This window comes from Coffea arabica, chromosome 3c (assembly GCF_036785885.1).
Source record: "Coffea arabica cultivar ET-39 chromosome 3c, Coffea Arabica ET-39 HiFi, whole genome shotgun sequence".
NCBI classification, from domain to species: Eukaryota; Viridiplantae; Streptophyta; class Magnoliopsida; order Gentianales; family Rubiaceae; genus Coffea; species Coffea arabica.
Genome location: NC_092314.1, coordinates 26,412,199 through 26,422,709, shown reverse-complemented (window position 1 = coordinate 26,422,709; position 10,511 = coordinate 26,412,199). Strand labels below are relative to the sequence as shown.

Genomic DNA, 10,511 nt, shown 5'->3' with positions numbered 1-10,511 from the left:
TTATGACTCCCAAGACAGGGTTTCCACTCACACACGGATTCTAGCAAATCCCACTCCTTAATCATTAGTCCCGCTACTTGCACCTTACGACTCAAGGCATCTGCTACCACATTTGCCTTTCCCGGATGGTAATTGATCGTACAGTCGTAATCTTCCAGGAATTCCATCCACCTTCGTTGCCTCATGTTCAGTTCCTTCTAGGAGAAAAGGTATCTAAGGCTTTTGTGATCCGAATACACTTCGAAAGTCACCCCATATAGGTAATGCCTCCACTTTTTCAGTGCAAAGACAACTGCGGCTAGTTTCAGATCGTGAGTCGGGTAGTTCTGCTCGTGAAGCTTCAATTTCCTAGAGGCAAAAGCAATCATATTCCGGTTCTGCATCAAAACACATCCCAATCCCTCTCACGACGCGTCCGCATATACTGCAAACCCGTCCACTCCATTTGGCAAGACCAGCACCGGAGCCATAGTCAATCTTCTCTTTAATTCCTGAAAACTTGTTTCGCATCGGCCGTTCCAGATAAACTGGCCATGCTTCTTTGTCAAGTCAGTTAGAGGTCCCGCCAGTTTGGAAAAATCCTTAATAAACCTTCGGTAGTATCCAGCTAGCCCTAGAAAGCTACAAATTTCCGTGGGGTTTTCTGGCCTCTTCCAATTTGTCACGGCCTCAACCTTCGCCGGGTCCACTGAAATACTTTCGTGGGAGATCACGTGCCCTAGAAACGCTACTTTCTCCAACCAGAACTCGCATTTACTAAACTTGGCGTACAGCTGATGTTCCCTCAATGTCTGCAATACCACTCTCAAATGCTCCTTATGCTCCTCGCGTGTCTTAGAGTAAACCAAAATGTCATCAATGAACACCACGACAAATCGGTCTAGATAGGGTTTGAAAACCCTATGCATTAGGTCCATGAAGGCGGCGGGAGCATTAGTCAGTCCAAAGGGCATAACGGCGAACTCGTAGTGCCCGTATCTCGAGTTGAAGGCAGTTTTTGGAATGTCCTCCTTCCTTATTAACAACTGGTAGTATCCCTGTCGGAGGTCCAACTTGGAGAAGACCACTGCTCCTTGCAGCTGGTCAAACAACTTGTCGATGTGGGGCAGTGGATACTTATTCTTGATTGTAACGTTGTTCAGCCCCCTATAGTCAATACACATCCTCAACGTTCCATCCTTTTTCTTCACAAATAGAACAGGAGCTCCCCAAGGAGACTCACTCTCATGAATGAAACCCCGCTCCAAAAGGTCTTGCAATTGCAACTTAAGCTCCTTAAGTTCCGCAGGCGCCATTCGGTAAGGGGTTTTTGAGATAGGTGCGGTTCCAGGTAAAAGATCTATTCGGAATTCTATCTCCCTTTCCGGAGGTAAGGCTACTAACTCATCAGGAAATACATCCGGAAATTCCCTCACTATAGCCACGTCTTCTACTTTTAACTTATCCGTAGGGGTATTAATTAAGAAAGCCAAAAATCCTTGCGCCCCTCTACTTATCAGTTTCCTAGCTCGAATGCCCGAAATGAGAGCAGATGAGGCTAACCTACCCCTTATATCCAACCTTAAGGTTGCCTCGCCAGGAATGCGAAATTCTACTATTTTCGTTTTACAATCCAATTGGGCGTTATACTTGGCTAACCAGTCCATACCCAAAATCACATCGTACCCCTTAATGGACAAGCTAATCAGGTCCCCTAAAAACCTCCTTTCACCAACCCATACATCGCAATCCTTATAAACCATACTAGTCACCAAGCGTTGATTCCCCGTAGGTGTACTAACTTCTAGGTCAAAGGGTAAACTAGCAGGTTTTATATCAATGCCACACATGAAATCAGGGTTAACAAACGAATGAGTGGCACCAGGATCAATTAAAACTTTGGCAAAGCGGTGGAAAATAGGGATCGTACCTTCCACCACCTCGGAAGACTCTGGGACCTGATAGGGCTCTAAGGAGTATACCCTAGCTGGCACCTTCGGTTTGGATCCGTCTCCCTTGGCTATTCCAGTATTGGTCCTCGACGGTAGTTGACTCCCCTTTCCGTCTTGTTTCAGGACCGGGCACGTAGCCAGTTGATGGTCCGCACTTCCACACCGCAGACATTTCCCCTGTTTCCTCCAGCAGTTGTCTTCGGTGTGGTTCAGCTTCCCACAGTGCCCACAGGGACCTCGAGGTGCCGAAGCCGAGCCACTCTGAGCGTTTCCCTTTGTCCTCGCCCAGCTTGACCACCCCTAAATGGAGTCCCTTTGCCTGAACCCGGTTGTCGGCCACCCCCCGTTCCTCGTCCAAATTTCGAGGAAGTGCTCTTCTCACCTTGTCCAGACGTACTCCCAGGAAAGCCACGCTTCTTGGCCTGGAAGTTTCGGACCTGCAGCCGTGCACTTTCAACCCGTTGGGCCTTTTCCATTGCCTCGCTAAATGTAGTGATTTGAGCCGCCGCGAGGTCTTTCTGGATCTCAACGTTCAACCCCTGAATAAAGCGCCTAACTCGTCGTTGCTCAGTCATAATTAGCTCAGGCGCGAATTTGGACAAGCGGGTAAATTGACTCTCGTACTCCGCCACAGTCTGAGCCCCTTGCCGGAGCCGGATAAACTCGTCCTCCTTCCTCTCCTGGACTAGAGGAGGGAAAAACTTGGCATTAAATTCTCGGATGAAGTTCACCCAAGTCCTCGGTGTCAGCTCCCGTTCCCATTTCTGTCTAATTACGTTCCACCAGGAACGGGCCGCTCCCTCAAGCTGGAACACGGCAAATGTGACCTGCCGTTCGTCCGGGTAGTGTAGGGCTGCGAATATATCAACCATTTTCTCAAGCCATTTCTCAGCCACATCGGGGTCGGGTCCCCCAATAAACTTTGGCGGGGAGAACTTTTGAAAACGTTCGAGAGCTCTATCCTCGCTCTCGACGTGGTTACCAGGGTTCCCGGGGTTAGGGTTTGGGTTTTGGCCCTGTTGTTGCACTACTTGTGCGAGTAAGTTGGTCATTTGCTGCATAGCAGCAGCTATTTGTACATTGGGGTCTATTTGGGGTTCAGGATTTGGTCCAGTAGAAGCTTCCCCCGTTTCCCTAACCGGTGTAGGTTGTCTAATACTGCGCCCGCGTCCCCGACCACTTCGTGCTCCTTCCATAAGGTATAGTTGGTCTAGGCAAGAATACTAAACCAAAGCAGTAACAAAACATATAAGTAACACGCAAAACTTTCACATTAACACACATTCATACATTGTAAACATAAGCACAAACACCCATATATACAAGTCAAACACATATATACAATCAGTCAGTCAAGTACGGCCAAAGCACGTACTAACACAAACGATTCCCCCCTGAGGATAGGCCTATCAAAAGAGATTTACACGTAGCTAACTCTACATCCAAAACGGTTAGCTAAGGCTCTATCCCTATCCCTATGTACATACAAAAGCCACCACTATCCAAAAGATGCCTAATAGTCTTGCCTAGTCAGTCGCCGGGGTCTGGGATCCAGGCGACGGGGTAGACTCCTCCCCCGCCTCGGCCCCAGCATACGAGACCTCATCACTAGACTCCTCGAGTCCGTCGTCGCATAGGTTAAGGATCGCCTCAGCACGACCCCTGACCTTGCGAGCTCTCTTAGTCTCGCGCTCACGTGCATCTCTCAGTTGATCACATAGGTCATCGACTCGATCCTCGGCCTCATGCACGTCATACTCTAGCTCCATGATACGTGCGGCTTGCTTCTCATTGGTTGCCCTAGCCTGAGTCACCTCAGCTTCCAATGTAGCAACCGCAGCTTCCAGCTTAGTATTATCCTTAGCAAACTCCTCACGTTCCTTTGCCACCGCCAACACTAGAGCGTTTGGATAGGCGTAGTTGCTACGGCACTCGCACTGTCGAACGCGGCTGGCCGGGCTCCAACGCACCACGGCCCCCTTCTGCCTAAGTTGATACTTAATTGGCGGCAGCGTACTACGAGGACGATCTCCTGCCGGACGGTCACTCGGGTCACCACTCGCATCCATCCTATAGCAAAGGAAGAAATAATATGATTACACTTAATAGGCATAAACAATAGAATCCTCAAGTCAAGCATTCCTATAACACCCAGGCTAATTCAAACCTAGGCTCTGATACCACCTGTGACAGCCCCACCTTCCCCTAAGGCGAACCAAAGGGGTTAGCGGACTGCCTGCCCAGCTCTCGCCAGGACTAACGGTACAGTTTACGTCAATCTATAACGTTCCGGAACTTACCATTGCGCGCAAACAAGTCAAAATCACAAAATAAAAAAAAATGAAAATCGAAGCCGAAATTTATCCAAACCACGGCCAAGCATATATATACATTGGAAATCAACATTTACAAGCCAAACGGCAAACCAAGATATTCGTCTAGTTCATACAGGTACCAAAAGCCATTTACACACCATACATTGGTGGAAACAAAACACTTAGGGTTTTTACCCTCAAGGAGCTATTCAAAAATACATGTACAAGAGCTCAACTTGTCATCCAACTATCACAATCTTCCAAAAAAGTTCATTCTCCTGTAAGGAAAACAAATGACACGGAATGAGCTAAAGCCTAGTGGTATACTACTACATTAGCAACCAATAGCATATAGCATAACCAATCACTTAAAGTACACAAATGAGCAATGAAGCAAAACGGCAAAAGGATACGGTCAGCTCTCAAGAGCCCATTTCCACGCTCGCAATCTTGATCCAACCTCATTGACTCTCCGTCAATGTTAAAAGTACCAAACCGTAGACCACCCTTTACTTCCAATCCTTCCACCCATCATACCCCAACCGGGCCCGCACTCCATTTCAGTAGCTTTTGGTAATACTCGAGTATACCGGAACCGAGAGTCTCATTACTACAAGGTTCCTCAGTACAGTCCCCGTGGCATGACAATTTTCACAACCAAGCCCTCGCCTGCTCAATCCAATTGACTACCAAACGGGGTTGAGTTCAGTGATACAGTAAAGCCGTTCGACAATCGTCCCAAACGACACCAATTCAGTTTCCATACATGGAATTCAGTATCTCATATAACAAATGCAGTATTTCAGTAAAACGGTAAATAGCTATAAAGGAAATTACAAGGGGTGAGGGCGGTCAAGTACACCCCCACCTCAATCATTTCCAATAACCAAATAAGCCTTCAAGGCAACAATTCACATAGCACGAAGTCATATTGTAACAAATAAGTGAGTAGTATACTCACCAACCAAGTAAATGGTGTTTCATGCACCACGATCACCAAGACGTCGTGAGCTACCGTCACGCCCTAGAACATGCAACACATATAATAAGACTCCATACCGAGCCATAAACAACACCAATTCACAACCCCAATAGGGTTTTATAAACATATACAAGCATGATAGCAAACCAGAAATTAAGAGAGGGCTTTAACTTAAGCCTTGATAATAAAACCGGATTTGACCTCATAATGCGGTAATGGCACAACTCTCACTACAATTATCGGATGGGGGTGTAAGACCCACCATTTCGAATCCAAGAAACAGAGCTATAACAATGTAGAAGGTCACTCAATCCAGTTCCTAACACAACTAGGTCAAATATGCAAAATACTATACCAGAATTCCCAAAACCGGTTTGCAAATCACACAACACTGTAATTACTATAACTCAGTCTATACAAGTCCAAATGCTGAAATTCGAAAGGCATATGTTAGCTAAGACATCCAGCTACATTTCATCAGAAGACACCAACTTCAAAATCCAAACCAATTCCAGTCAAAATAGCCAAATACCAACGCAGTTTTCGCATTCTGACCAAAGCAGAACAGCTACAGTAATTCCGACATAACTCACTCTACACTAATCCAAATGACCTGAAATTTTGTAGACACCTCAAACACATTAATACCTACAACTTTCATGTTTTGAGCAAAGTCCAATTCGGCTTATAACCCTATGATCTAAAACCGGACAGAATTAGGGGATTATGAACCCTAACTTTTCACAATTCACTTCAAATCCAAAATTGGTTGCATTTATCCACAATTCACACCTACTAGAGCGCTCATTCCAAATTGACCAGAATTGCAATTTCCAATTTCCCTCAGCTTACCTGATCAAAAGGTAAACAATTCAACTTCATGAGAGATATCATCATATGCAATTGAACACACATATAAACTGGAAATAATTGATACCCTAAAATACTTTCACCATCAACCGTATCAAAGTAAAGCAGACAAAGTTAAGCAGATTTTGCTGCAATTGTCCAGGGTTCAACAAAATGAACTCTCCTTGCTTGAGGTGCTAAATAGGGTAAAAGGAATAGGAGAAGCAGATATAACCCATAGAATGTAAGAATAAAGTCACAAACAATAATGTTGGCTGCCAATGAACTCAGAAAAAGTGACTCAACTGCACAAGGCGTGTTGAAAATATGCAGACAAACCAAGATCAGAAGTTCAATAAAAACATAAACAAAAGGATTGGAGTTGTTCTATCAGCATAGTATGGTTTCCAAAATCTACACCTTGGGTTCAAGAAAGTACAAGAATCTATTCTCATTTAATCATGATCTCCAAATGCAGCAAAGATAAACCGTGAAGAGCTTGAACAAATTCGCCCTCTACAACTTCAAGCACTACCAGGCTATTAATGATTTGCAAATACATCACTACAAAATGAGTCCATCACTTCAACACGCATCACAGGATATGATGACAGAAACAAATGTAGTTCATTCTTGAACTACCTCAGCTTAACTAAATGCAATTTGTTCAGGCACTAAATGTTATGAAGGAAAAGCAGACAAAAGCACGCTCAATTGCACAAGCACAGTAACACATACCATAAGAAATACCTTCACTGTAGTTCACATATATGGAAGTGCATACATTTCCCTTAAACCATCCTTTTGCTAATCTCAGTAATCATTTGTCCATCACTTCCACAAGCATCTATTCTTTAGCAGCACCTGAAGCAAAGCTTTATCTGCTCACATTAACCTTCCCCTTCCTCCAGAATCTTCCTAATGCACTAGCCACCTCAGCTCACACTAGCTCCTTTTACTATTGCAAAAATTCCAGATCCTCTCCTCCTCCTCCACTCTTCTCCCCTAGAACACATTTTCTTTTGCAAAAATGAAGCATTCCTATATTTACACGTGAAGAGCAAAAAAGAACCATTTAACAGCAACTACCCAAAGAAGTTCATACCACCAATGGTCAACAATCATTTCTTCCTTCATCTTTTGACGTTTTTCATCTGCTAATGGCTTCAAGCGAACAATCTGTCTTCTAGCTTGATCATATGATGGGTCAACTTCCAAAACCTTTGTCATATCTGCATATTGTAATGAACATCAGCATAGGAAACAATAAATTGTGAAAAGCCATATGGACTATATGAGAAGATTAATGAATGCCATTGCCTTTGCGTGTGTGTGTGCTTTTGTGTGTGTGAGAGAGAGAGAGAGACAGAGAGAGAGAGAGAGAGAGAGAGAGAGAACAAGCAAGATTGCAGCCATTACACATATAATAAAGCCACCACAAATCATAGATTAGTCTTCTTATAAGCACAAGTTTGTGCTAGAAGTTGCCAGCAGCTGCTCAATGACAGTAAAATATTCAAATTCTTACACCGACATACCTGCTATAGTCTCTTCAAATTGTTACAACTTTTCATACACCTCTGCTCTTCTTAGCAAAACACTTATGTAGTTAAGGTTTAGCTCCAATGCTTTTGTGCATTCTTTAATACCATCATCATATTTTTTTTCTGTAAAACAAACCACCAAAAAGAACTTCATCAAAATCCAGTCAAAAACTTACCAATGCATGACATATGTATAACAATGCATATAAATAATGATATCACATTAGGAGTTATTTGCCAATCGGCCAACAGGTATTAGCAACAGATAATGGAGGCTGCTGTAACGGCAACCACCACCAAGATGCTTAGTGAGGAGGCTAAGTGTATGGGTCCTCTCCAACTCAGGGAAAAGAATGGGAAAAGAATACTTTAATGGACAACAAATTATAGCTTTAGGAAAAATTCTAAATACTAAGATAAGTACCTTCTCTTCTCCAAAGATAAAGGATAAGTACATCTTGTTAATGGACAACAAATTATAGTTTTAGGAAAAATTCTAAATACTAAGATAAGTACCTTCGCTTCTCCAAAGATTAAGGATAAGTACATCTTGTCTGCCCCTATGAGCTGAAGAGAATTGATATCCAAATTTGATAGTTCAAATCAAATTGAAAGGGATACAGCTCAGATTGATGAAAACAGATCTTCGAGGAACCTTATTTGGACATAGCTAACAGACTTTCTTCCATGTTCACCATTGACACATTAAGGAGATTACATACAGATTAAGGCATAGCACGTTGCCATGGCCAACTTTCCTACTCGTCAAGATTCAAATCTATCAGCTGTCCAATGTAATTGGAACAATAATAAAAGCGAGGTCTATTTAGATCTGGCAAGAAGAGGTGTAGACAAAATGAGTATTAGCTGTTTATCACTATCAGAGCCAATATATCTTCTTTATAATAACTCAAATTCAGCCTTCATGTGACCATATCTAGATAACAATGTCACCAGTCAAGAAACTTCAAGGAAACCTATAATCATGTAAAAAGACTAAATTAAACATTCACAATTTTCACAACAATGCAGTTGCAATAATATCCACTTGTCTCTTTAACAAAAAAAAAAAAAAAAAAAAAAGTCTTTGTTTCAGACATGAACTATGTACATGTTTTATTACAATATTATTTTTAGAATTTGCCTCAAGTTCCATCAAATGCTCTCGCAGAGAGAGTTTTTTATAACACAATCTTTATGTTTTACTACTCAGCCAAATGATACCCAAGATCAACCCATACTAATCAATTACAACATTCAAAACTGCATTCCAACTCATAGATATAGAGAAAGTTAAAGAGCAACTTTTCAAGAAATACATGCAAAAAGTACAATTTTGCCATGTATCAACTCAGCAAGATGAAAGCTTACCAGTTTATTTAACATGCAGCATGATTTGTATGGCATACTGACCGTAATTCAACAGATTTGGATATACTGGACACAGCTGGTAAAGCAATATCATACTTAGACAATGCCTCTTCATCTTGACCATCTTTAAACAATGTATTATCTTCAACTTTTGCATCGTTGGCTTCTGTTAATGCTTTCTGCTCCAAAGAGAGATAGCTTAAGAGATGACAAGAACTTCTAACAAAAATACAGCTACAAGAGTTTATAAAAAGAACCAGGGCAATAACAGGACAAGAGGATTCCCACGTGACTCCAGCTTGGATCTTCACCAAAAAATTCAGCTTCAACTTCTCTTTTGACTTTCAGAATGTTTTCTGCAATGCTGACCACCCCCAAGATAAACAGCCCAATCAGATACATTCAAAGCTTTAACAGAAGTTTCAAAAATCATCCTTTTCTGGTGGCTAACTACACACATTTTCACAGTCCAAGACAGTCCACATGAAGAAGTTCAATAGCAAAAGAAAAGAGTCTTGATTCTTAACCGTGAATCACAATCAAGTAAACAACAGATATGCTAGTCTGGTAGATAATCTGCCAGATAAATAAAAGAACAAATTTCTGAACTATGCTTCTTCCTACCATGAACAGAATAGTTACTATCTAATCTAGCTAAAATAAAAAATCCAATCCTATTCAAGTGTACAACAGACGACATAAATTGTATACCACTTCACCTGAAAGTGACTGAGTTGTATCATACAATTTTCACAAGTATCAAGATTGATACTGGGACAAATGATCAATACTCATCTTAAATACACAAGATGTATTTAATGTAAAACCTATTTCGCCATTGTCAACACTTTGAAATATTTCAAACTCCAACCGAATATTTATTACTGAGAATAAAACAAAGGAACAATGTGGTAAGAATACTTCTCCCAACTGCAGCAGCTGGTCCCTGGTATATTGAATATGTTCCCTACCCCAAAGAGAGTGTCTCCAGTATACAATAGAAAATTAAGAACAGATTGGAAAAATCAGCTAGAGCAAAAATAGCCCAATGGAACAAGTAAGAATATGGACCTAACAAACAAGGGTGACGATTGAGTATTGAGTATTACATGATTATGCAATTAACAAAATGGTTGCTAAGTCCATTACAACCTAAAAACTAGGGCATTAAGTTGGTTTAACATTTCGACCGGAAAAAAATAAACATCACATATCATTATATATTCAACCAATGGTGCAGAAGTTCCATGCAACTGCCCCATTTTAAAATAGAAAATAATTCAAATGCATGCAGAGTCCTTTGCAAACTATCCTTGGATGCAAAAGTAAAAAAGTGAGATCACAGCTGTTCACCACCAAGTCGTAACGAAATCAAGTGCATACAGAGTGGCAGGTGGCGATTAGATAGACAGCACGGCGATCTCAATATTCATCATTATAAGGAAAACGAAAACCACAATTTTGAGGAGGCCAGGCCTCAAAAGGAGCATCATTTTTTACTCCTTAAAACAATCTACTG

General features: G+C 41.8%; 1 long non-coding RNA gene across 4 annotated transcripts; it reads right to left on the bottom strand.

Annotated features, from left to right (window-relative positions):
• Positions 1-7,042: 7,042 nt before the first annotated feature.
• On the bottom strand, positions 7,043-9,310 carry LOC140037672 (uncharacterized). Of its 4 annotated transcripts, none has more exons than XR_011841645.1 (3): positions 7,616-7,857; positions 7,183-7,309; positions 7,043-7,096 (listed from the first exon to the last, which is right to left on the bottom strand). It is a non-coding gene; the product is annotated as an uncharacterized lncRNA (long non-coding RNA). The 4 variants fall into 4 exon arrangements; XR_011841646.1 differs by having other exon boundaries at positions 7,043-7,082; XR_011841647.1 differs by lacking the exon at positions 7,043-7,096 and adding an exon at positions 8,993-9,310 and having other exon boundaries at positions 7,216-7,309; positions 7,616-7,744.
• Positions 9,311-10,511: the final 1,201 nt, after the last annotated feature.